The sequence below is a fragment of the Bos grunniens genome, chromosome 20 (assembly GCF_055505025.1).
Source record: "Bos grunniens cultivar Pamir isolate PY7600 chromosome 20, Bosgru_T2T1.0, whole genome shotgun sequence".
Classification (NCBI taxonomy): Eukaryota; Metazoa; Chordata; class Mammalia; order Artiodactyla; family Bovidae; genus Bos; species Bos grunniens.
In genome coordinates, this window is record NC_141184.1 from 12,916,667 (window position 1) to 12,943,407 (window position 26,741).

Consider the following 26,741-nt stretch of genomic DNA (forward strand, 5'->3'; position numbering starts at 1 on the left):
GGGTTCTGGAATGTTTTGGTTAGAGGAGCTTCATCACTCGCCTTAGCAGCAGCAGCAGCGTTTGGGGACCGTGTTGATGGGAATCCTGCCCACTGTTTTCATGACCTTTCAGCAAAAAGACAGCCAGCAGCTGCTGGGAAAGCCGTGTCCTAGGGCTGCGAGGCTGTCCCCTGCTCACAGCCTCTGTCCAACTGTTAGATCACAGGGCTCGGGGCCTGCAAGGAGCCTTTTACTGCCCGCTTATCCACTGATGGCACCGAGCAGCGCTGTTGAGGCTTTGAGCTTGTGGTTTTGTCGTATTGAGAGAGCCGTAGGGCATCAGTGCGCCAGCACGTGCTTGCGTCTGCTTAACATTAGCTCTGTCACGATGCCGGACTTGGTTGGTTTGGGGAAGTCTTGTGTCCCTTGTGAACTGCGCTGTCCTTGTGTGATTAACACATGGGCTTTAGAGAAGGATCATATCTTAGCATCTTTTAAATGCTCCTGAGATAAACTTCCTTTATAACACACTTGTTCCATCATGTTTCTTTTTAGTATGTCCTGTATGTGGAAGCTTCCTGAAGTTTCAGGAAAAAACAGTGAGGTGGTTGAGAGTAGAGGGCAGATGTTTTCTGGGTTCTGTTTTCATCCTGCCTTTTGACCTCCTTCCAGCGTTGCTATGCTTTCCCCGTGGTTCCCATCCTTTTCTGCATCGATTGTCATCTTCTTGTTCAGCAGTGTCCTTGATCATCCTTGCTATTCCGAGTCTTCACCAGAGATCAGACTTCTCCTGTGAGAGCCTGTTTCCACTGAGCTGCAGACTCAGTGCCACACCCAGCTTGGGGCCTCCATGTATAGGGCCTGTCCACCTGTCTTGGCTCCTGGCGGCTCACGGCCAGCGTCAACTGTCAGCAGACCTCAGTGTGGAGTGATGTACTTTCTCATCTGTTTGTGTGAGTCCACCTGTAGCTGTTGGCTGTTCAACATCTTCACTTAATACAGCTTGTTTGTAATTAAAAATTAAAAATATTGTGGGCTTTTTGGTTGCCTGTTGGGTCTTGGCCTTCGTGTGATTGCAGAAAGCATCTAAGGGATCATGGATGTATTAGATTTTCTTTTTGTCTATTGATGAAGTATAGTGAAGGGACAAAGGGAGATTTCACTTATTTAAAACCGTCGGTGGTTTAGTTGCAAAGCTGTGTCTGACTCTTGTGACCCCATGGACTGTAGCCCGCCAGGCTCCTCTGTCCATGGGATTCTCCAGGCAAGAATAGTGGAGTGGGTTACCATTTCCTTCTCCACCTTAAAATCATTAGTGGTCATTATTTGTAGTAAAACTTGCCATGATTTTAGCCATGATTTGAAAATTACTAGCTGCTCCTGCCCCATATACTTTAATTTTTTTTGCCCAGTGTTCAGTACATAGGATTTTTACACCCAGGATTCGTGTAGTTTAGACTTTCACAGCTGTAGTCAGTGGGTCATTGCTATGAATTCCAGTGGCTATAAAACTTGGTCTGAAAATTTATCAGTGCTTTTATGAGCCCAGTATCTCTTCTGTGTCTGTCCACGAAGTGATAAGTAGACACTATAAGTTTCTGAAGCCTTTGTGCATCTTTGAATAGAGATGTTTATGTAAAGTGTTACTATCTCCTCCCCCCACCCCAGTAAAAAGCTGTTATTAAACCTTTGGTGTGATTTTTTAAATCTGTAGCATCCTGATGTACTTTGGAGAAAATGGAGCAATTTGTTTAACCCACCGTAGAAGCTGACTCTCAGGCAGTGATCAATAGATTTTGGTGGAGTAGGATAGGCATTAATGCGATTTGTATATGAGTGTGGAGGCGTGGTAGCCAAGGGGCTGATTTCCCTAAAATGTTAGCGGACTGTCAGATCTCAAAGGCATTTTAGTCCTTTTCAGTGACTGGATCCAGAACCCCTGGGTCTTTCCCATAAAATTAGGGCCCCTTCCTCTCTCGCTGGTTTCTTCCACCATACTCTGCTTTCTCTCTCTCTCCTTTTCTTCCTTCCCCTTAAAAGGCTAGGAGTAAATTTTCTCAAACTGGAAGCCTTTCTGGAGGATTACGGGAGAGGATCTAAATTGAATCCTGGAGGCTGTTGACATCAACTGAAAAGTAAATACATGAAACATTGACAGAGATTGTCCTTCCCCATCCTAAGGGGGTGGACATTCTGCTAACAGGGGAGCAGCTCTGAGGAACGTTGGAAAGACACGAGCAGAATAGAAGTGTTAAACGTGGCCACGAGAACAGGTCTGCTGGGCCCTGAGCGGGCGCCCAGTCCCAGGCTGGCACACAGCCTGACAGAGTTCCGTGCGTGCCTGCTGCCCACGTGTCTGCCTGCCTTACTGCACACCTGCCCTGCGCGTGATCACGTGGAGAAGGCTTCCTGCCTGGCCTGTGGAGGCGCAGGGGGACCTGGGCGCCTTGCTGTTCTCATGCCAGGCACCTGGGCATGTGGGGAGGGGCTAAAAGACAAGTGGCGATAATGGGGGAAGACAGGGGAAAATAGATGAAATAGGTGAGAAGGTGATAGGTGAGTAACCTCTGGGGCACACCAGGAAAATTTTTAAATATTTTGAAGCTGATTTGATTGATGAGAAGTAGACTTGTCTGGATTTGGCTAATTCATGGCATGTATTTTCATAACAGAAACTTACAGACTGCCAATTGAGAAAAAGCATTTGCCTCTTTACAAATTTAGTTTTCACTTTTTCCAGGTGAGTTTTTGAGCCTTGCATTTACTGTCACATATTTTACGTTGCCTTGCTTTAAGTTATGACACGTGTTAAGCCATTTGTAGCCAGGGATAGAACTTGTAACAGAGGACATAATTGTCTTCTGATGTTTGTTTGATAGCTTATAGGGCTTATTCATAGTGGTCTTTAAATTGCTTTTTCCTACAGGTGATTTGATGTAGCAGAGGGAGTGTTGGTGTGGGGTTTTATCTTACATGCTGTATTTGGAATGCGGACTTGACAGAACAAACCCAACGGTGGATAGTTGAGGATCATCCCACAGTCTGAGACAATCTGTAGACATCTGTAGACAATCTCTCTGCAACAGGCAGGTCTGCCTCACTCCTGTTACAAATGGGTTGACTTCTGTCATTTGCAGAGTGAAATAGATAACTGTTACCTTGCTTCATGATTCCTCGAAGCTTCTCCAACCTTCTCCAGTGAACAAGAGCTCTTATGGAAGGTGGGCATGGGGTGGAGGGTGGGCAGTGGGAAGAGTTTTCTTCGAATCAGAGAATTGTTTTCCTGTTGTGAGTACCTCCCCCTGGAAAGAACTGCTGGAAAGACTGAATCCTAGTTGTGCCCTAGTAAATGTTTCCAAAATATTTTTTTTCAGCAACTTTGGGACCTAGGTGTTTTGAATAGCTTGTTAAATAGGCTTTCTAAGAGGCAGACCCAGTTAGCTCTACTGAGTAGTATTTCGATGTTGACTAGATTTATGAGACTATACCGGAAAATAAATTGCAAACTTGAGTCTTGGGACATTTTTTTTTTTCTCTTAATATATATATTTTATTGCAGTGTAGTTGACTGGCTGTGTTTCAGGTGCACAGCAGTGTGATTCATTTATACAGGTATACATATTATTTTTGAAATTATTTTCCATTATAGATTATTACAAGATATTGACTATAGTTCCCTGTGCTGAACAGTAAACCTTTGTTGCTTGTTGTGTATCTATTTTTTTAAAATTAGAAATCTAGCATTTTATTCATACTAAGTCAAACAAGTGGAATAAAAATGTCATAAATTTTTTAGTCAAAAATTCGTAACTTTTCTAAAATATATATATTATACATATTATATATATACACACACACACACAAAAGCTTTTCTACTATGCTTGATAAAGGGTTGAGAAAGAACATTAAAAAAAAGACATGGAGAAATTGGAAAACATAAACTAAATGAAATGGGGGCACTGCATGTGACATTGTAAGTGGGCCTTTGGTCCCTAAAATCACTTCTCCTAGGCTGGAGAGGAACTGGCTTCTTCCCTGCTTTTCTTGCCTTGTCACCAGCTTTAGAGCTCAGGCTGGCCTCCCCAGTATTCAAACAGATTCCTTTTTTAGAAATAAAAGTACCTGGCCTCTGTGATACATAACTGTGAGTCATCCAGTGGATGGATATTAAAGAACTCTAAAAACATGCTTCAAGTGAGTTTTTCACGTTGTTCCAGAGCACACTCTAAATTTGGACTCATTTGAAATCGAAGTGAAAGGCTGTTCCTGGTGGAACGTTCTGGTTGGTGCTGCTTTGAGTTGTTCTCTCGAGCGGGCAGGGTCAGCCTCACCTGGCAGAGGCACTGGGGTTACTTGTGTCCGCCTCTGAAATGCTGGCCTCTCTTTCGTATATCCATAACAGTAACCAGTTTCTGATGTGTGACACTTTGGGACAAAAAGCCTCAAGGTTTTGTCATGGAAGTATGAGCCAAACTCGGTAGGTAAATTCAGGTTTATTTACAGATTTATGTTAATATTTGGTAATATTTGGGCAGATCAGAGCATGTGTGCTAAGTCACTTCAGTAGTGTCGGACTCTTTGCGACCCCATGGACTGTAACCTGCCAGGCACCTCTGTCCGTGGGATTCTCCAGGCAGGAATACAGGAGTAGGTTGCCATGCCCTCCTCCAGGAGATATCCTTGACGCAGGGATCAAACCCATGTCTCTTACGTCTCCTGCGTCGGCACGCAGGTTCTTCTTTGGGAAGCCCCCAAATTCAAGCTGAGTGCCAGCTCATACCAAGATGGCTCGCAATAGGAAAGTCATGAGAGGAACAAGTTACTTGGCTGGAGCAGCCAAAAGTGACGACCCAGAGCTTGATGGTATCTTGGGAGATGTCAGTTTTGGTCTGTCTGGCATATGTGTCTAATTATAGTGTCACAGACAGTAAGTCGCAGTCCTGAAACGTGCTGTATGCTCCTCCTCCCACCATTTTGAAATGCAGTACATGGTACAAACAAGGATGGCAAAGCTCATGCCCAGCCAAGGGTTAACAGGAGTTGACAAGTGTTGTTAAGAAAAAGCAAGTTCCCGGGTGTGTTTTTGTTGTTGTTTTGTTCATGGTTGAGACTCTGAGGTACAGAGAGGATGCCGTTCCTTCCGTGTTACCATGAAATTGTAAACATCGGCGTCGTGGGCCTTGTTTGGTTCAGTGTTACTGCCCACAGCTTGAGGACGATATCTGGTGTGTAACTGATGCTCGGTCAGGATGTATCTTTGAATCTCTGATTTTGAAAATCACCGTGCCAACGAGTGTATATAGCAGTCACATTCAATCTTGTTTAATTTGAACAAGTTATGTTTCTTTTGCTGTTGGACTTTTTGAGTTTATGAACAGAAATAAATTTGGAATGGGCTTGGCCATTTGAATTTTTATTTAAACTGATGTCTCAAAGAACTCTGAGTAAAAGCTGCTATGATTATTTTGTACAGAAAGCTTAAAGAGATTGTTACTACTTAAATGTTACATATTGTGTTGTTTCCTGATTATTAAAATGATATATTTGCTTATAGAACAATGACAGAATGAGACATGCGGGAAAGGGAAGAGGAAGGAATTATTAAAATAATAAAAGGAAGGCTTCTTTCTTTACAGGATAAGTGTTTCGTCATTGGCGTTTTCACTTGTTCCACAGCCTGAACCAGTCCTGGTTGAGCTGGGAGCTGACTCTGCTCACTTATAATAAACTTGTTGATAAGAAGAGTGAGTCTGGCTTTGCTTTCTTCATAATTATAACCTCACCTTTCTCCTCACCAGCTGAGAAGTTAGACTGAAACTTTAGGAGGAGGGACAGTGCCTTTGGATTCGTGAACACAGGTTTTATAAAATCACTAGTGTTTTATTTCTGACATCTGCCAGGTTATTCAAAATAAAAGGTTGAAAAGCATTTTGGTGAAAAGGACAAATGGTACACATGTTGGAGTTGAGTAAATACTTTGTGATTTGGTTTCAAGGGATCTTAGAACAATCATGATGCCAGCTTACTCTTTGTGGGTGCTGCCATGGAGCTGTCTGCAGTTCTCAGGAGAGTCTCCCTTGCCTGGATTACTTATTAAAAAGTACACTAACAAGTATACCATTATCCCCACTCCACAGATGGGGAAACTGAGGTACAGAGGTGTTAAGTAGCCCAAGGTGTAGAGTTAGTTAAAGAATGGGGTAGATTGAGTCTAGTCCCTGGTCCATCCTTATAGCCACTTAGCTTTAGCTGTTTTCAATTAAATAATTCAGTAGACATGAGTGTAAATGAATACAGTTTATTTTTTATGTGACTTATCAAATCAGACCCATTACTTCCCATGCTGTCTACAGAGCCTGATGGTATGAAAGCTGTTTCCTGTGTTTGAGGGAGTTTTCTGCCCTCTTTCTCATCCTTTTCCCCTGCCCCAATGCTGATGACTTAGAGATAACAACTTTTCACTCTAAACCGTTTTTCTCCTTAACCCTTTGATGTTTTTCAGTTTTTCTGCTATAATTCCTCTGGTTTCCAGGTTGGCCTTGTGAATTGAATCCCATGTTGCCTGGGAACGTCTGGGTGGGGAGAATTTAGTGGTGCAGTTCCAGTGGAAATACCGTGAAATGAGCCCATGCCCTTGTGTGCACAGTGAATGTATTTTTAGCAATTGAGCTTTGGCTCACTGTAGTGAAAATGTTTTTCCATGAATAATTCTTTAATGTTGGTCTTGGGTTTTTACTACAGATGTTGAGAATCTGGCTCTGGTTCTCCCTTTAAACATGCATATGAGTTGCCAGCTTGGTACGAGAGTTGTGGAATTGCATTGCTTTAGATGTATGTTTATTTTTACTTTTAGTTCTTATGTTATTTTTTAGTATTGTACTAGCACTGAAAAATGTGTCTACCCTTAGTTATTCTGCATTAAGTTCAAGCTTTAGCGAAGATTTTGGCTTCTGATTTGTGGTACTGTCTACTTTTGACTACCATATAGAAAGAAGTCTGGTGTTTCTGCTGCCATGATTTGATGAAGTACCCAATACCCTTAATGACATACTTATTATAAAATTTGGATGAAAATCTGTAGCCCAACTAGAAGTGGAATGATTCTGAGGTTTTTATCTCTTTCCAAACACCCAGTATTTCTGTAGAACTGGATTGGAGAGGGCAGGGAAAGGGTTAACCCGGAAACAAAAATGGCTGTTGCTCTTCATCATAAGTGCTTGACCTGGGAGAATTTGCTGGATGATTCTCACCCTAGATGGTACACACGACCAAGGCACGGTATGAATTCCCAGATGAGTGCAGTTCGCCTTCATGCTCCCAGGAATGTATTTTGTGTTATTTCTGCCCACCTAGGTTTAAACAGGTGTGTAGTTCATCTGCAGAGAGCGAGATGCTGCAGTTCTGAAAGTCTTCAGAAGTTAGTTCGTATCTGGCACAGACAATTGGCCTTTTTTGGTCAACAGAGCTAGTTTACGTAGTATTTAGTGGATGGATCTATGAAGAGAGATTTACAGGCTTGGTCTCTACTGGAGGCTCCTAATTTGAAGAGGGGGAAGACATCCCAGGAAAGAGATGGATGTCTTAGTCCCCAGCAGCCACTGCTGACCCATGACCCTGCTGTGGGGCACCAGGGCGGACCTGTCCGCCCAGGTGTGCAGGGAAGCCCGGGGACTGACAAAGGCAATCTCATCAAATGTAGGCAGTCTGAAGAGAAAGTCATCTGTAAAATCAATCACTCGGATTTTAAAAAACAATATTGGTGAACCTCTGATCAAAAGACATCGTTGTGGAAATGTGTGTGTGTGAAGCATGTCTGTTCCTAAAGAAATACGAGCCAATCGAAAGAGAACTTGGACCAGGCTGCCTTTCAAGCGTCCTGCTTGTGGCCTTTTTGCGGACATGCATGGGATCTGGTTGGCTGAGCATTGCATTTTCTCAGTTCCTGCCTGTTCAAATGATTCAGGCACGTGAAATTTCTGTATAGATATTTCTTTAATTTGCCTTCTCTCCCTCCCCCTCATTTAGTTGAGGCCAGACTCAGGTGCCTGGGGCACTGGCTTGTGGCACTTCTAACCCTTTGTAAATACCTGTCTCCCCTGCATCCCAAGAACTCACTACATTTTAATTCCTCCTCAAAAAGAATTGAATGACTGGCCTAGTCTATTCACAAGCGACTAAGGAAGAATTTACACAGATACTCCTACATTTGACACCTGTGGCCTTTGTAAAGAAAGCCAGATAACGCTGCATAGTAATTTAATCAGTTGTAGCCACACAAGTGCTTCTAGGATTTCCCTCTTAAATTGGGTAACCATAGCCTTCCCCTGAGATTGATACATATATAATTAATTAAGTAACCCAACAGGTTCTCCTGGAAAGGGGAGAAAGGCAGGTACAACAGCCCTGCCTTTGCAGACTCCGCCCCACCCCATGCCGCCCCCAGGGGCGTGACGCTGGGTAGGGGAGGCCCTGGACCACAGGGTGTTGGCCAGAGGCCTGTCCATTATGTGTCTGCCCCTGGGCTCCGCCCCGTGGGGCACGGCTGGCGTATTTCATAGTGTGTATCAAAAACGCCAGTTGGACTTGGCATATATATACGTTGCACTCCACAGCCACAAACATTGAAATGATTTTTCTAGAAATTAGAAGTTACTGGCCACAGATTACGTGCTGGTTCTGCATTGCAATGTAGTGTTCTTTTACCACCATTTGAGAATGGCAGCAGATACTGTGTACTTATTTTCATCATTAGCACATAAGGTATAATTTATAATCTTTTAGAAAAATGAATAAATCATGGGTCAAATGCATAGGGATGTTCACTATGACGATAAAGTAGACAGTAATCAGGACTTAGAGAATTAGGCCACAGTTGAAAAGTACACTGGAAAAGAGAATTACATTAGGAGAGAATTAGTAGAATAGCTCTGCTTCTTCATCGTGAAATCCTGATTGTGTGTTGATTAACCTCTGTATTCAGTAACCCCAAACAGCTCATTTATTGTCTAATGTTTACATACACACTCTCTTTTTTTTTTTTAAAAAAAGCTAAACATATTAGAGGATGTTGGCATATCAAAGATGTAGAAAAAGTAGAAGGAATTTAGAAAGATGAGAATTAGGTGTTAATGGATCTGAATGTAAATAAAAGGAGTTGAAGAAGATCCATACATCTGATGTTTGCAGATAATGTGGTTGTATTGTAAAGAGAGGAACGTGTTCAGTGTTAATAGTGATGACAGGAATAAAGGGTGCTTTCATCTGCTGAGTGCAATACATATACGATCTCATTCAGATATAAAAGAAGTGCCCCAGTCCCTTCTTAGAAGCCTAAAGTGCTTGTTTGCATGCTTAGTCGCTCAGGGGTGTCCGACTCTTTGCAACCCCATGGACTGTAGCCCACCAGGCTCCTCTGTCCATGCGGATTCTCCAGGCAAGAATTCTGGAGTGGGTTGTGTTTTCCAGGGTATCTTCCCGACTCAGGGTTTGAACCTAAGTCTCCTGCACTGCAGTTCAGTTCAGTCACTCGTTCGTGTCCGACTCTTTGCGACCCCATGAACCTCAGCGCGCCAGGCCTCCCTGTCCATCACCAACTCCCGGAGTTCACTCAGACTCATGTCCATCGAGTCAGTGATGCCATCCAGCCATCTCATCCTCTGTCGTCCCCTTCTCCTCCTGCCCCCAATCCCTCCCAGCATCCGAGTCTTTTCCAATGAGTCAGCTCTTCGCATGAGGTGGCCAAAGTACTGGGAGTTTCAGCTTTAGCATCATTCCTTCCAAAGAAATCCCAGGGCTGATCTCCTTCAGAATGGACATATCAAATAATTTGTTGTACAAACCCGAATATTCTTAAGAATGAAAGTGAATGCTATTGATAACTGCTGGGACAGCTGGTGTCAGTCAGAAAGAACTACCTATAAGGAAGTTAGTTACAAGAATATACTAGGACCCGCTTATTCACTGAACCTAACTTGGGCTTTTCCACGAACATTTACTTGTCAAGAATAGAAGAGGGAAGGGTCTGCATAATAGCAGTACAGCCGCTCATTGACTTTATCTGGTTTGTTATTGATTAAACCAACATTCTGTATGGACATAACGTCCTCAGAGCAGAGTTTGAACTGCCCTTTAAGTCAAAATTGTAAAACCTTGAGTGCGCTTTTACAAGTTAGAAATGGTGACTTTGCAAGGCATAGTTTACTTTGAAGGTAAAAGAACGATGATAGTGAAGGGAAAGCGCCATATATGGCATTGTTATAACAGCTGATGAGATTCGGAAAATGGGGTATGTGAGAAAGCTTTCTGCTGGTGGTGGGGAGGAAATGGAGGCCCTGCTGGGAAGTAACTCAGAAGTCTGTCAATAATTGCTCTGATTACAGGAGTTCGGATTTGAAAATGTCTGCAAAACTGTATTTCCATACAGCTTCTCTTAATAACAGTTTTGAATCGATGTTTATGTGTGATATGATGGTAAAGAATCTGCCTACAATGCAGGAGACCTGGGTTTGATCCCTGGGTTGGGAAGATCTCCAGAAGAATGGCATGCCAACCCACTCCAGTATTCTTGCCTGGAGAATCCCCTTGAATAGAGCAGCCTGGAGGGCTACAGTCCACGGGGTCGCAAGAATCAGAAACAACTGAGAGACTAACACACTTACGTGTGATGTATATTGTTGCCTGGTCCTCAGTTTGGATCTGTATAATTTCCTCAAGATTTAGTGCATTTTGTTAGAAGGGCTGTGGAAGTGATGCCGTGGTCTTCTCTGTGCATTTTACCAGGAAGCACACCTTGTGGGTATGTCTGTCCCATGACTGGTGACATGAGCTGTGATCACTTGGGGTGGTTCCTACCAATCTCTGTTGTAAAAATTAGTAACTTTCCCCTTTGTAAGTAATACATATCTTATGGGGATTTTCTTTGAAATGGTATAACTGTCTCATTTCTTATTCTTTTCCCCATTAATTTTTTGCCCATTGTTAATTTTTGCGTGTCTGGTTTTTGCCAAATGGTAATTTTCTAATTCTTTCACTTTTATTAGTTGGAATCCTTCTGTAAAAGTGTGCCTTTCTCACTTACTTGTTTATATTAGAATAGGATCAGAGATTATTGTTTTGTTCTGTTGATTATTGTCCATTATCATCATTATTTTTGTTCCAGTTGTTCCAGGTTGGCCAGTGGGAGCCTGTTCAAGTTTCAGTTTGTCCTGAGCACTTTCTGAGGTCTTTGTACTTTTTTCTAAGCACTTCCTCACTTTTTTGGTCTATTCTGTTTTAGTTGGTGGTATGTACATGGAATTGCTATTGTAATAGATTTTATGTAAACTTATGTACACATCTGTGACTAAATACATTAAAAAAATTCTCTCACTTTATTTAAACGTTAGTGGTGGTTGCCTTTGAATTGTGGAATTACTGGATATCTATATTTCTTTCTGGAAAAAAAAATGACCGGTTTCATATCTGTTACTTTTATCAGGGGGAAAACACCTTAAAAATAAAAGAACCCAGTAGATATTAGTTGTGATTGGAAGTCACACATCTTGGGGGCTTCCCTGGTGGTCTAGTGGTTAACACTCTGCTCTCCCAATGCAGGGGTTACTAGTTTGATCCCTGGGCAGTGAACAAAGATCCAACATGCCATGTCTTGTGGCCAAATTAAGAATAAATATGGGTGCATGCTCAGTTGTGTCTGACTCTTTCCAGCTGTATGGACTGTAGCCCACCAGACTCCATTGTCCATGGGATTTTCCAGACAAGATTATTGGAGTGGGTTGCCATTTCTTCATACAGGGAATCTTCCCGACCCAGGGATTGAACCTGCATCTCTTGAATGTCCTGCTTTGGCAAGTGGGTTCTTTACCACTTGAGCCATCAGGGAAGTTAAAAAAAAAATAAAAAGGAGGGAGTTGAAAAAATAGAAAAATATTCATTAAAAAAAAAAAGGAAGAAAGCACACAGCTCTAAGTCTAACAAAGTGTCCTGCCTGTCGTTGGGAAGATGTGTGTTTTTGGTTGCATTGTATGTGAAGTGGAGTACTGTCACTCAGTGCCAGTCTGATGAGCTGAAATGACCTTTCTACCTTTAGAATTCAGGACATCCTCAAACCTGTGCTCTCCTCCTTGGGACCCATGAGACACTTAGCCTGGGAGGCTAAGTGACTTGTCCAGAGTCAGAGAGAGACACTTGAGAGTAACTTGAACCCCCTAATTCTGAATCCAGTGTTCTCAGAAAAACCTTAAGACTGTTTTTGTTCGTTAACCACCTTCTAGCTACAAGGTAGGTACTGCATGGAGTGTTAAAGAGCCGTCAGCTTCCAACTTGTCTATGCCTCTCACTGGATAATACTGCAGAACTTTATATGCCGAAGTCATCAAAGACCATTTTGGCTGTGGTGGGTGATTATCCACTTCAGGTGACTCCGAATGGGTTTCTTGGTAGACTGTAGTTTGAAATGCTGATGAATCTACTGCACAGTGTTCATCTTATAATTACGCTCTACAATTGTGAAAACGTGGTTCGGTTGATGGGGCTTCCCAGGGTGGCTCAGTGATAAAAGAATCCGCCTGCCAATGCAGGAGCTGCAGCTTCGATCCCTGGGTCAGAAAGGTCCCTAGAGGAGGAAATGGCAGCCCACTCCAGTATTCTTGGGGGATAATCCTATGAACAGAGGAGCCTGACGGGCTGTATAGCCCATGGGGTTGCAAGGACTGAAGCGACTGAGAACGCACGCAGTTGGTTGATAGGATGGAAGGCTGGTGAATTTGTGCCAATTGTTTAGATTTGTCAGCTTTTTCTAGAATGAAGACATGCCTCCTGAGAGGACAAACCTTCTTGTGCACTGTTCAGTGACACCTGTGGAATGTCAAGAACGCCTTCCCTGATTCTCCAGACTTGTTCTGGATCCCCTCGCCTACCATTCCACAGCACCTTGCCCTGGATCGCTCACTTCCTGTGGTGCTGGTCACGTGTGTGTGTGTGTGTGTGTGTGTGTGTGTGTGTGTGTGTATGTATCAAGGTGCTTCCTGTCTGTCTTGTCCTCAGCCCCAGGCATAGCACCCCTCACATGGCAGGAGTGCAGTAAAAGTGAGAACGCCCTTCATCTCTGGCTGCAAGACAAGTGCTGTCTTGTTGAGCTGGGGCCCCTCTTGATCCGCTTCTGTTTTTTTTAAAGAACATTTAAAGACCCAGTTCCTAAAACAGTTATATCATTAGTCAGGGCTTTTGGTCGCAAGCAGCAGAAAAATGTCCGTAACCAATGATAAGCATCTCTGATAGTAACAATAGCACATATTTGTCATGAACTGTGGAGGGCCTGAGAGCTTTTTCTCTACGTGCAAGCTTCAAGATTAGCCTGCCACAGTTTGATGAATGCTGACAGGAGACACAGAGTCCTGGGTCAGAGACAAAGGACGTTTATTACTCCTGGTAGTAAGAGTTGTCATGGTATCAGTGTTTTTTGGCACCAGTTCTAGAAAACCCAATCTCCCCAGGATGATGTGCAGGAGGCCATCAGCACTGTACAGCCAGTGGCTCCTGTCACAGGAGAGGATCCTTGAATTTCTGGTACCTGAATCATTTCTACTGGACGGTAAGCCTGGCTGCTCTTGACTCTGCAGAGAGATCTCTCTGCCTTCCAATCCTGTGAGCACACCTGCCCTTCACTCTGGAGGGAGTCACTGTCTCTATCTTCTCAGTCCATTTGCCATAAAATTTTCCTTGTAATGAAGATCTGGAACAAATACAGTGGCTCCTCACTTGATGTGTAGGTTCCTGAGAGACCCCTGGTCCCTGCCCGGTCTCTGCCAACAGTATGCATTGTGGAGACAGAAAACAAAGGGAAAAAATGTCACCGGAATCCTGCCATTCTAAGATAATCACCATCAAAGTTACAAAATATATACTTCTAGTGTTTTATCTCCATAAATACAGGTGTTTGTACACGGCATGAATTTCATGCATTGCAAATAAATGTGCACAATACATGTACAGCTTATACCTGGAGTTTTTTCTGCCAACACTGTACTGTGCCTGTTTCCCTCTCCAGCCACCTGGCCCTGCTGGACATGGTGAGGCCTCGGTGCCCAGTCTGCCAGTCCTCTGGGCCCTGCTCTCTGCCTTGCACTCAGTTGTACTGAGTATAGAATCAGCGTTTTAGAGAGTCAAGAAGTTTCAGATCATTTGGTCCAGCTCTTTCATTTAAGGTGTTCATGCTGTCATCTCACATAACTACATTTTCCTGAGACCTTCCGGAAGCAGCAGCACAGCCTTAATGTTGAACTTGGGGCACTGTGAGAAGTTGGCGGTTTAGTCACATTGCGTGAGTGATCCTACCCCTGAGGTTGAACCATAAGTAGGAGGGCCTTTGCATTGGGCTCTGACTAGGTTGTAGTCAGAGATCTGGGATCAGACGCTTTGAACCTCTTTAGAGGTTCTGTCTTGATCCTGTCCAGTCAAGCCCACAGTTGACTACTGTCAAAGCAAAGCAGAAGACCACCTTTGCTTATACCTGTAAGTAACCTCAGACCCCTCAGGAATCAGACTGGTGGTTGTGGAGTAAATGGGTGCCTTGGGACCTCCTTACCCAAACAGGAGTTAGTTTTAAAACTTATTCTTCCAGTCAGACTCAATTCTCTGTGAATAGTAGCAAGAGAGTTCATTTTCAGCATATATATATATATATATATATACACATACACACACAAACACACGTATATTTATATATACATACATATATGTACATTTCAGTATATGTATATATATACACACACACACACGCCTTTCAGTTTATTAAAGACTGTCAAAAAGTCTTTTTCTGAAAAGTATTTCCCCAGACCTGCGACTGAGGGTGTTAAATTTTCATATTTCTAGGTTCCATTAAAGACAGTTGTGAGGTATTTATATTATTAAAATTTGCCTTGATTTAAAAAATATTCAGTACTCTTAGATTCTGGATTAAGGCAGAATTGCTAAATAGTCTTTTCAGCGGTGTCTTTTGGATAGACACAAAGCCGTTTTATCTGCTTTCAAGAAAATATTATTCTTTGTTGAATGATTTAAGCCTATTAGTTCTTGGAAAATTACAACGGTATGCTGTCTTCAGACAAGAAAACAAGTTCCAGCTTCTTTTCCTAAGAAGAGACTGTCGTTAAGGATTATTTCCTCAGCCCTGAGGTCATTCTAGTGACCGACTCAGGGAGCAGGGATCTGGGCAGCCGGCTGGGCTGTGGCGCTGTGTGAGCTTGTTACCCGCTCTTTTCTTCTGTCCCTGCCCCTCCTTCCCTTGCCAGCCCCGAGGAGGAGGAGGAGACTGAGTGCAGGATGTCACATCACTTACCGAGCTTTGCTGGTCTTCAGCAGAGCCGGCGTCTTGAAGTGTGTTTTTCCTTTGGCCTGACCCTTCCCCTGGCTGGATCTGGTTTCTTCAGTTAGATGCAGTGCTGCACCCTTGCCCAGAAAGAGAGTTGGGGAGAAGGCATGGGGTGGAGCCTGTTGGAATGGGTCAGGACAGACTTGAGGGAGAGGATGTAGCCCACGCTGGGGAGCCTGAGTCAGCAGCTGTGATTAGGAGGTCCCCCCTCCCCGCCCCCGCCTTGAGATAGAGGGCTTCCCTGGTAGCTCAGCTGGTAAAAAATCCGCCTACGGTGTGAGATCTCTGTTCGATCCCAGTGTCAGGGAAATCCCCTGGAGAAGGGATAGGCTACCCACTCCAGTTTTCTTAGGCTTCCTTGGTGGCTTAGACAGTAAAGGATCCACCTGAAATGCGGGAGATGTGGGTTCTATCCCTGGATGGGGAAGATCCCCTGGAGAAGGGAACAGCTACCCATTCCAGTTTTCTTAGGCTTACTTGGTGGCTTAGACAGTAAAGGATCCACCTGAAATGCGGGAGATGTGGGTTCTGTTCCCGGGTGGGGAAGATGCCTTGAGAACAACTACCCACTCCAGTTTTCTTTCTTATCTGGAGAATTCCATGGACCAAGGAGCCTGGCAGGCTACAGTCCATGGGGTTGCAAAGAGTCGGACATGACTGAGCGACTTTCACTTCACTTCCATGTGATGGCATCATCTAGGGGTCAGGGCACAGTCCTCCATTGACCAGAGCAGGGTCATGATAGCAGTGCCCCAGCCCCGAGCCCCGGTTCTGACCTTGGCTTCTGGCCTTCCATAGTGGGGGAGGACCAGACAGTGTGTCCAAGGGGCTTTGCATACTGTCACCCAGACAGCTGGCCCTGCCTCACCCCTCCCTTCCCTGCCATCAGTTGGTGCCTTCATTCTGATTGTGAAGGATGCTCCTGCCCTTCTCAGGGTCCCAACGCCCTCCCCACTCCTTCCCCATCCTTAGGTGGTCACAGCTCAAATGTCCCCTGCCGCAAGAAGATTTCTTTGACCCCTCAGATTTGGAGACTGTCTTAGACACTTTACAGGATCCTGTCCTTAATCTCTAAGTGTGCTTGTCAAATCGAATACTTACTGTGTTAATGATAGGTTTTATTTCAGTCTCCCCGGAGGGTGAGTATTCTTCTGGAAGCAGGGAGTAAACATCTGTATTTCATATCTGGACTCCCAGGGCACATCCAGTATTATTGTGATTGTCCAGTAAATACGATCGACTTAAGTGGCTTAGGTTTAGCATTTTCCTCTTTGGCCCCAGGTCAGCTACAGAACTGGTGCCTGGATCTGCAGGCAGAGATTGAAAGACCTACCAGCTGTAGAGTTGTTGCGGGAGGCGCATCTAATTCCAATAAGAGGAAAGATACTGGGCTTGGGGTTCACAGTGCATAGTAAGGCCATTCATCCAGTAAGAGTGCCTCCTTTCAGTGCCTGCTTTGGTGTGGTGAACTGATGGGAGATAATATTTTCAGTTCCAGCGTATGGACAGATTGCCCATTTATAAGTCAGTTTTTCCTCTCTTTTATTAAATGACTGAGATTTGCTTTTTCAAAGTTAGCTAAAAATTCTCTTTCCACATTAAATGGTGTTTTGAAAAAAATCATTCTTTCAAAGATAATTATAAACTTATTTCTGCTCTGCATTTATGTTTTGGAGTAACTTAAGATTTTTGCTTCTGTTTACTATACAACCAAAGTATAATAAGTGTTAAAAGTGTACCTAAGCCATAGCAGTATTTGTAAATTAAATTGTGCTTTTAAATTGGACGTCTAACACTGAATTGACTACAGGTGAATGCATTGCGTTTTTATTGTAACACTTTGCTCGGGTCACATCCTGTTTAAGCGTGTTTGCTTGTAGTACTTGTTAACCTTGAGGATTAGGTGTAATTGCTCTGACAACAGAACCTTTTCCTGGAGGGTAGAGGAGATATGGTCTGAGAGGATCCCTTTCTTGGATAAAGGCGGAGGCTCTTTTTATTATTTTGCTTAGTCAGATTTACTTTGAAAATACTAATAAATTAGTTCTGCTCACTTACTAACTCTGAATAATTTGTTCATTTTTCTTAAAGTATTGATTGTAAGACCTATATTAGATTAAAGCAGAAACACAGAACACTGAAAATCTGGGTCCAGAAGTGTAGGTGGGCCTGAGTGCTGATCGTGGTTACTTCGTTTTGACAGTTTCAGGAAAAACAATGAAAATGAAAGTCACATGTAAGGCCAGCCCAACTGACATTTCTAGGCTATTCTTAGGCCCTATAGGCAAGTTGAAGTAATTTTCACTATCAGCGTTTCCTGCTGTGAATACCAGTATGTCGGTTCCAGTCATTTATAATTTTCTTTCTTTATAATTTTTAAAAACCACCCAGTCAACCCACAGAGTCATGAGAAACCAGAATTCGTTGTTTTGAGTGGGTTGTTACGTGGTGGACCCCTGATATTCTAGGTCTGTTCTTTTTAAAAATGGCGTAACCAGGTTTCTTCATTCCCCTCACCCTTGTGTGGCAGCGAATGACTGACTGGCTCCCCACTTCTGCCCTGCTGTGAGAGGATGACAGTGCAGAGTCGAGAATCTTCCAGGCAGTGTGCCACAGGCACATTGTGGGCAGTCAGTTTTCTCTTTTTTTATTTTTAAAATTATGAAAGTGTGATAACATATATAGGAGATTTGGAAAAATCCATATCAAAAGATATTTGAAAATAATCCTATGTGGGCATTTTCAATAAAGAGCTTCCGGCTGCCTTTGGGCACTGGCAGCGTTTCCGGAGTGCGTGGTGGAGTAAGTCTGCAGCACCCCAGGGTGAGTCCTTTGAAGGTAACCGTGCTGGACAATTCACTGTGGCATCTCTGTTAAAAAAGTAGATACTAATAAAAGGAAAAATAAACAGCTTAATTCCTTGTTTCCAGAAACACTCCCCCAACCCGGGCCAAGGACTGCCTTGCAGACATCTTCTTAGTCATCTTAGTTCTGACAGTCCTCTTCAGAATCACGTGGCGGAGGGGTGACGTTTCACAGGACAAGCTTCCTGGTCAGCTATTTCTGGTTCTGTACTTATAATGGAATGATATGGATTTCATTATAATGGAATGATACAATGAAGACAGAGGTATTGTATTCAAATTCCCTTTCTATAGTCTTAGTACAAAATGTGATATATATATATATATTTTTAATAATTCTTTTATCCATCCAGGGTGCTTCTCAGTGTCCTCAAGCACGTGAGGGACCTGTGGAAGGACCCCGAGCCACCCGCTGTGGGAGCGTCTGTGGGGCGCTGTCCCCGGGTGGGAGGGACTCTCCGTAGCGGGTGGTAAGAGGGGGCCGGGCGCAGGCTGGTGCCCGTTGGAGAAGCACAAGAAGGGGTGGGCAAAACCCGGGAAGGAAAGTGAGCTCGGGTTGATGGCCCCATAGAATGCGTCGTTTTTTCTCGTTTTGTTTCTGTCTGGTGATGTGGCATCTTAGAGGGCACCTGCCACTGATGCTGCCGTGCTCTCTGCGGGGCCTCGAGGATGTCTTCAATGATTCTAGATCTTGACGAGAGGACAAAAAACTGTCAGTGAAGGTTTTTTGTTTTTCTAGAGTTTGATAAAGGTATTAGAGCTTGCCACTAGCGGTAGACGTCTAAAAATCGCCTATACATTTTATTTCTTGGGACATGCTTGTTTGGAATGGTGTGTCTTGTTCGAAGCCAAAGAAGTGTCATCAGCGATTGCGCTACTGCTCAGCTTCGCCTTGACCTCACGCGGTAAAGGCCGCCTTGGAGGCGCCGCCCGTCTGTTCACTGCATCCGGAGTCTGGGAGCCGAGCGTGACGGGTGTGGGGCCCTGGGCTGCCCGCCCTGTGGGGGGCGCTCAGAGGAGGTTGTCCTAGTCTCAGGAGGGTCGGCAGCTTATGGGAAGCAGGGTCCTGGCCCCTGGGGCCAGGAGAGGTGGACGGTCATTGTATGGTCAGCGCGGGGCAGCATGGTGTACGTCTAAGTGCCCTCCAGTTCAGTGAAAAATATCTAATTGAATGGAGATCTGGAGAAACAAACGATAAAAATGCCATTCCAAACAAGATTTGGGGAAGGGGCGGTCTGAACCCAGACTGTTGTCGTCAGCTGGTCTCTTCCCATCAAAATGTCACTCCGCTTTTCAGACACAGAAGTGAAACGACAGCGACAGTGTAGGACGGGCAGCGACCAGGAGGGTGCTGGTTGGGAGGGAGAGGCTCTGACCGGGGCAGGTCATTCGCCTCCGCTTTGCCTCAGTTTCCCCACTGTCGAGTGGGGACGATAAGAGCACAGAGAGGCAGGTTGTGATGACGAAGGCACTTCATCCTGTCAGGTGCCTCCAGCACGCCCGCACCGCGTCTGCGTTGTCTGGGTTTTATTAGTGATCACTGTCAGGCTCGCCGCAGGCCTGGGGTCGGGAGTCACTCTTCTGCAGGTGCAGGCCCACCTTTTCTGCCTGCTCCCTGTGCCCGCCCGCGGCCACAGTAGAGACCGACTTCAGGATTTGTGGTGCCAAAGAAGGGCCCCCGGATTTAGGAGGACACAAGGTTTTGTTGTCCTGATTTCTCAGCGATTGCCAGAAGCCAAAGAACCGGGGTGTGTAAGCTGCAGCTGCCGGAAGTGTCTGCTCCAGGGCCTGAGCTCCGAGGACACGGGGCGGGTGGAGCGATCCCTGGGCTGCTCTCACGTGGGCTGGAAGTTCTCTGGAAAGTAGAGCTTGTTATCCAGAGAAGCAGCAAGTCAGAGCTCATCAGCACGGTGAAGCGGCTCCCGTTTTGGCTCAGAAACACTCCCAGCTCTGAACAGGAGTGGGTTCCTGAAGTTGGCTTAACGATCAAATATATTGTTCATTACATTTGGTTCAAAATGAAAGCCTGCCTTGTTTCTAAAGTTTATTGGCCACGGATGGAAGGTTAAAAGCTTCTGGCGAGAACTGGACATCTTTCTGTTGTAATTAAACTTAATTTGCGAGGAACTGCATACCACACTCCACAATACTCATTAATTTTTGTTATCTGGCCACTGTGTTGTTAAAAACACCACGTATACCAGTTACTAGCATTCTAGAACATGCCTTTCCCCCCCCGCCCCCCCTCACACAAGATGCTTGTTAGAAAAAGAAGCTTCTTTAAAACAATTAAAGGTGTTGCTGGGCTCCTCCAGATGTTTTGCTCTGGTTTTGGGCACTTGGTATTCTCTGCACTGAACTTGAGGCCAGACTGTCCAGATGTTGCTCCTCTCCAGAAATTTACCTCGTCCCTGTCTCTAACCAGGAGGCTCTCCGAGGGCTCGGCAGCCTCCTTTCCTCACATCCTCCTAAACCTCAAGGATGTCTCTGGCTGCCGCTTCCATCGTGGCATACATACAGCCTGACACTTGGCTGCCTGCTCCTGAAATTTGTCATTGCATTTTGATGATACCTTTGTGTAGTTAGTGCAGGACTAAAGTACATATTCATTGTCTGAGTGAGACGAAGCCTACAGTTTGGCATGTAGCATTTTGAAACCGCTTTATTATATGTTATTCCTAAGTACTGCAAAAAATAAAAAATAAAACTCACTGAAATACAAGTACTTATCTGGTGTTTTGGTTTAGATTTTTCTCTTTGTGTTTGTATGCCTTTATATAGAAGCATATGTAATCATATTTTTAAAGGAGTTTACTGCTACTTTTATTACTAGTGATACTAATTTATTACTGTTTTTTTTTCCCTCTCCACCAAGGAACAAGTTATGGAAACGTATCACAAAACTAAGTGTAAAACTGTAAAACTTCCAGAAGACAGCATAAGGGAACATCTTTGTGCTTCAGGGTTCCGCAGGATTTCTTAGATACAAAAAAGCATGAACAGCAGAAGAAAAAGTCAATAAATTGAATATCAAATTTTTAAAAGTTTGTTTTTTATAGTATGCTGTTAAGAAAATGAAAATACAAGTCACAGATCAGGAGAAACTACTTGTAAGTCACATATCCCATAAAGAATCTGATTAGATGAAGAACTTTTACAATTCAGTAGTAAGAAAATGACTAAACTAAAAATGAGCAGAAGATTTGAATAGACACTTCAGCAAGGAAGATATATGGGGGGCAAATAAACACATGGGGAAATGTCCAGTATCATTAGTTACTAGGAAAGTGCAAATTTAAACCACAGTGAAATACTACTACCCATCTTTTAGAATGAGCTATAATGAAAAGATGGACACTACCAAGTGTTGGTGAGGATGTGGAGAAACTAGAAGCCTTATGAATTGCTAGTGGGAATGTAAAATTATACAGTCACTTTGGAAAACAGTTTGCAGTTTCTTAAAAAGTTAAACATAACGTTTTCCACATGAACCAGCAATTCCACTTCTAGGTATCTGCCTCAAGGGAAGTAAAAACATATGTTCACGCAGAGGTTTTCGTACAGATGTTCAGCATTACTCCTAATAGCCAGAAATGAAACAGTCTAAATGTCTATCCCTGGTGAATGGATAGACAAGATGTGGTGTGTCATATCCATACAGTGCAATTCCCCAATGAGGAGCAAACTTCTGACACATGCCACACACAAGGTGACCCTCAATGAGAGAAAGCAGCCAGACTCTAAATACTACATACTGTGTGATTCCATTTGTGTGGGTTTCTAGAAAAGGCAGAAGATGGAAGCCAGTCAGCGGTTGCCTTCGCTAGGGGTAGGACAGGACTGCCTGCAGAGAGGCGCAAGGGAAATTCTGGGTTGTTGCAAGTATTCTAAAATTGATGGGGATGATGTGTGTGCATGCTAGTCACTTCAGTTGTGTCCAGCTCTTTTTGACTCCATGAACTGTAGCCCTCCAGACTCCTCTGTCCATGGGATTCTCCAGGCAAAAATACTGGAGTCTGTTGCTATTTCCTTCTCCAGGGTATCTTCCTGACCCAAGGATCAAACCCACGTCTCCTGAGTATCCTGCATTGGCAGGTGGATTCTTTACCACTTTGTCACCTGGGAAGCATGGGGATGGTGGTTGCACAATTATACATTTACTGAAACTCATTGAACAGTCTACTTAAAATGGGTAAATAGTTTAGGAAATGGTGTAGTCAAAATTTATCTGACAAATTGCAATTTGCAAAACCCTTTCCCGTTTGCTGTTTCATGCAGTTCTGAGAAGTAGATGTTATACTCATTTTCCAGAAGAGGAAACTGAGGACCAATCATGGTAAATTATTTTCAGGTCTCAGGGTCTAACTTGGTAAATTATTTTCAGGTCTCAGGGTCTAACTTGGCAGACCCAAGTGGCCACATTTAGGTGTTCTGATCACAACATCCTGAGTGCTCAAATGAGTGAATTTTAGGATATATAAATTTCACTTCATTGAAACACCTCATGATGTGTTTTAAAGAATATATCACGAACACCTTTCTATGTTAGGAACTGTTTTGGCCATCAGATCTTAAAAATTTTATTGAAACATTTTAGGCATTCATAAAAATAGAGTTGGTCGTGACCACCCATGTACTCATCACTTGGCTTCAGCGATCATTTCACGGTTTGTCTTAGTTCATTTCTGTTCCCTGTCAGTTGGATTGCTTTGAAGCAATTCTCTGTCATTTATTCTATTGTTTTTCTGTCAGATAGGTCAGTGTAGGATCATCATTTGTAAATGATGGCTTCCTCTTCCAGTGTTTGTACCACAATGTGTTAAACCAGTCGTGGATCACTGACCACTGAGGGTGAAACTTACATATTGCTTTGGTAGATGACACTACAAGAATCTTTATGCCTATTTGCCAGTGCAGCTAATTAAACTCTGTCTCTACAGACTACAGGCCCTAGAGCTAATAAACACCCTTTGGTGTTAGTCGCTCAGTTGTGTCCAGCTCTGCGACCCCATGGACTGTAACCCACCAGACTCCTCTCTGTCCATGGGATTCTCCAGGCAAGAGTACTGGAGTGGGTTGCTATTCCCTCCTCCAGGGGATCTTCCCAACCCAGGGATCTCTTCCGTCTCCTGCATTAGCAGGCAGGTTCTTTACCACTAGCACCACCTGGAAATCCCCTAAAATCTGAAACAGTGGAATATTTTGTCATGTGTCTCAAAGATTAAACCATTAAAATAAGCCTTTACCAGCTGAAGTGTATATAGCACTTTCCTTTGCAAACTCTGTTATACAAAGTTCCTTTTTGTTTGTAAATTTAAAATCTCTGCTTTAGAAATTAGGTCTTTTGGTCACCTACGTCTTCTGAGCTAGATCTGAATACAGATAGGATTTTTAAAACATTTCTTAAATAGATTTGTGTGTAAGACACAGAATATGGAGCTGTTTTAGTGTTCTGATCAAATCAGTACTGTGAGGGAAAAAGCTTCTAAGTGGAATTAAAAGTATAAAGAGGAATACGTAGATGAATATACAGTAGTTGCTCAAATGTATTAGTTATGCTTATTGAGTGCTCAGAGGGAGATGGTTAGAAATAGATGGTCCAGGTTTCTGAGGGTGGAAGATTCCTTACCCAAGGTGTCCTATGGCCCCTGTCCCGCCCCCCTTTTGGGTGGGCTGGTGGCCCCTTGGGAGAGTTACACTCCACCTGGCAAAGACGGCCAGCTTCTCTAGGCCAGGGTGGAATTTCCCGGTTTTCTGATTTGGCTAAATTTGAAGAGGGTTAGAGTTGTACTGGCTTCATCCTTACCTGGGCTTTCCTGGTGGCTCAGACCTTGAAGGATCCACCTGCAGTGCAGAAGACCTGGGTTCAGTCCCTGGGTTGGGAAGATCCTAGAGAAGGGAATGGCAACCCACTCCAGTATTCTTGTCTGGAAAATCCCATGGACAGAGGAACCTGATGGGCTACAGTCTATGGGGTCAGACATGACTGAGTGACTAACATATCCTTAGACAGCTTTTTGCTTGAATAAAGCACCCTGTCTGCACATTATTTGTTGAATACTAAGTAGGTGGTGTGCCTGTGTGTAGAGGAGACTGGTACACGATTCCTGGAAGTAAAACAGAATTACCATGAAACATACAAAGATACTTTTGATACCTTTTCCTCTACTGTCAGAGTAGAGGAAATTAATAATGCAGCATTATTTCTGTAGGAAGATGCTTGATATTAACAGTATAGTCCTTAATCCATGACTAGGAGAAAAAGGAGAGCAGAACCCTTTTCCTTCTGATTGGCTCCAGCCTTTATACCTTTAAGAGATTTTCACTGTCATAATCTAGTATTTGAATGTGGGATGCACAGATATCGATTACTTACAGAAGAGGAACAGTGATTTTTTTTTTAAAGTTGATATTAAAATAGACAAAATTTTAAATATTTGAAAAATAAAAGCAATTTTGAACAGCTTGTTTTAAAGGAAAATTTGCTTGCTACATGTACTCCTATTGCTTATAATATTTTATATGTCAAAGATGACATCTGTTCTTAATATTTTTAAAATAAATTTTTGACCTTGTCCCTTGGTTTGGCCTTCTCCTACCTTCACCTCAAAAGGAGTGACTGTTCGTGAGAACTTGTGCACAGTTGTGAGTCTGTAAAATGAGTCCAGTTGCATGCACGCTCGGACACACATTTGCACTGTTGTCGTTGAACACGTCTCAGGCAGGCAGGGTGTTTCACGAAGCCTGTTCGAGGTTTAAATGCTGGCCTGGGCCAGTTACACATAACAGAAATGCCCACAGAAGGGCTGGGACAGGTAGGTAAGAATTGTTGGCATGATTGAAGAGGAAAGAAAGAGCTAATTTTTAATTTTCCTGAATGATTGGGAGAACAAAACAATTGGTCCCCTTCTGACCAGGGTAAAGTCTGCTGAGCGTAGCCAGGAAAAGAGGGTTTGAAACCCCACCGCTTTATATTTTGAATTTACATGTTGTGTTTGAATTTTATTTGGGCCTGGAATTTTGAGAAAGTGAGTCTCTTGTCTTTTATTTGTGCAGGACTCATACCGGTTCGCTTTTTTCTAGGAATCAAAGAAACCCAAAGGGACATGCTAGAATGATGAAAGCAGTGTACAGTGAGTGAGTGATGGAGCCAAGATGAGCGGATCTACTGATAAAAAATGTATTGCCTCTAACAAAGGTTTGCTTCCTAGGTGGCTCAGATGGTAAAGAATCTGCCTGCAGTGCCAGAGACCTGGGTTCAATCCCTGGGTTGGGAAGATCCCCTGGAGGGGAGGACATGGCAACCCACTCCAGTATTCTTGCTTGGAGAATCCCCATGGACAGAGGAGCTTGGTGGGCTACAGTCCACGGGGCTTTGCAAAAAGTAGGACAGAACTAAGCAACTAAGCACAAGAAAGGTTTGAGACCTTGAGGAACAATGAGTGTATATGTTGGAGGGATTCAGAATAGGTCAGAGCCTCTTCCCCCTCCTAGCTGTTGGTTTTGTGCAGATAACCTTACAACCACTGATAAGGATGAGAGGAAAACTAGCCTGCTTTGTACTTAAAAATATCAGTAATTTAAATTGGGGCAGAAAGATGCCTGTGAGTGCAATGAAGAGGAAGGGAAAAATACATTTTTTTCCCCCTTTTAATTGTTCCTCCCTCATCTCCTCCTCCTTCTCCCTCCCACCCCAGCTCCTCCTTGAAAATATATATTAACCTGTAGTTGACTGGCTGCTGGCAGAGGAGAGCATGTAGCTTAGCAGGCCAGGGCACTGGGCTCTTCTTACTGGTTGCATAGTGCACTTAAGCCATGTTTGTTTCCAAACTTGTTTATGTCAGGGGTACTTTTGCTATCAGTATATATAATTCAATGTTATCTAAGTGTTTGAGACATGAGTGGGAAAAGAAAAGATTTCTGTAAAAGCTAAAATGAATGATATGGGAAGACTTGATAAAGGCAGTGCGGTTAAGGTGAACTGTCATATCGAGTGTGGGAGAGACCATTGTAAAAAGAGGACATTTTTGTAAATATCTGTAAGCATTTTGCCCTTAGATTTCTTCTGGAATGACTCTATATCCCAGCTTAATTTAAGGATGAATACCCGGATTGGTATATTAGGGTTTATGCAAGTAGGACTGTGAAGACGTCCCATCCAGGGATTCATACTCAGAGAAAAGACCTTAGCCCGGGCCCAGAGATGACAGCAGGGGGGCCGGCCTCTTAACGTGGACTTGGCGTTGTGTTGTACTGAGCAGGAGGAGGACAGAGACAGAATCTTTTAACATGTGTCCTTATAATGGCTTTCTGCTTTAACTGACTTGGTTAAAAATGAACCGACCAAGAAAACTAGTGGTGGCGCTGAGAAAGAGGACGCGGTCAGATGAGCACCAGACTAGCTCAGAATGGGCTGTAAATCTGTAGTGTGCTCCCATGAAAGTGGCAGTTCCCTGTTTATTTCCGTTACACACGTATAGAAAACTAGAGATGGACAGGCCGTGAAGGCGGGCCGTGACTTACTGGTGTTG

General features: G+C 43.7%; 1 protein-coding gene across 8 annotated transcripts in view; it reads left to right on the forward strand.

The window, feature by feature from the left end:
- Window positions 1-26,741, forward strand: part of TRIO (trio Rho guanine nucleotide exchange factor) — a 363,061-nt gene that overhangs the window by 41,214 nt on the left and 295,106 nt on the right. The gene's annotated exons all lie outside the window — the stretch shown is intronic.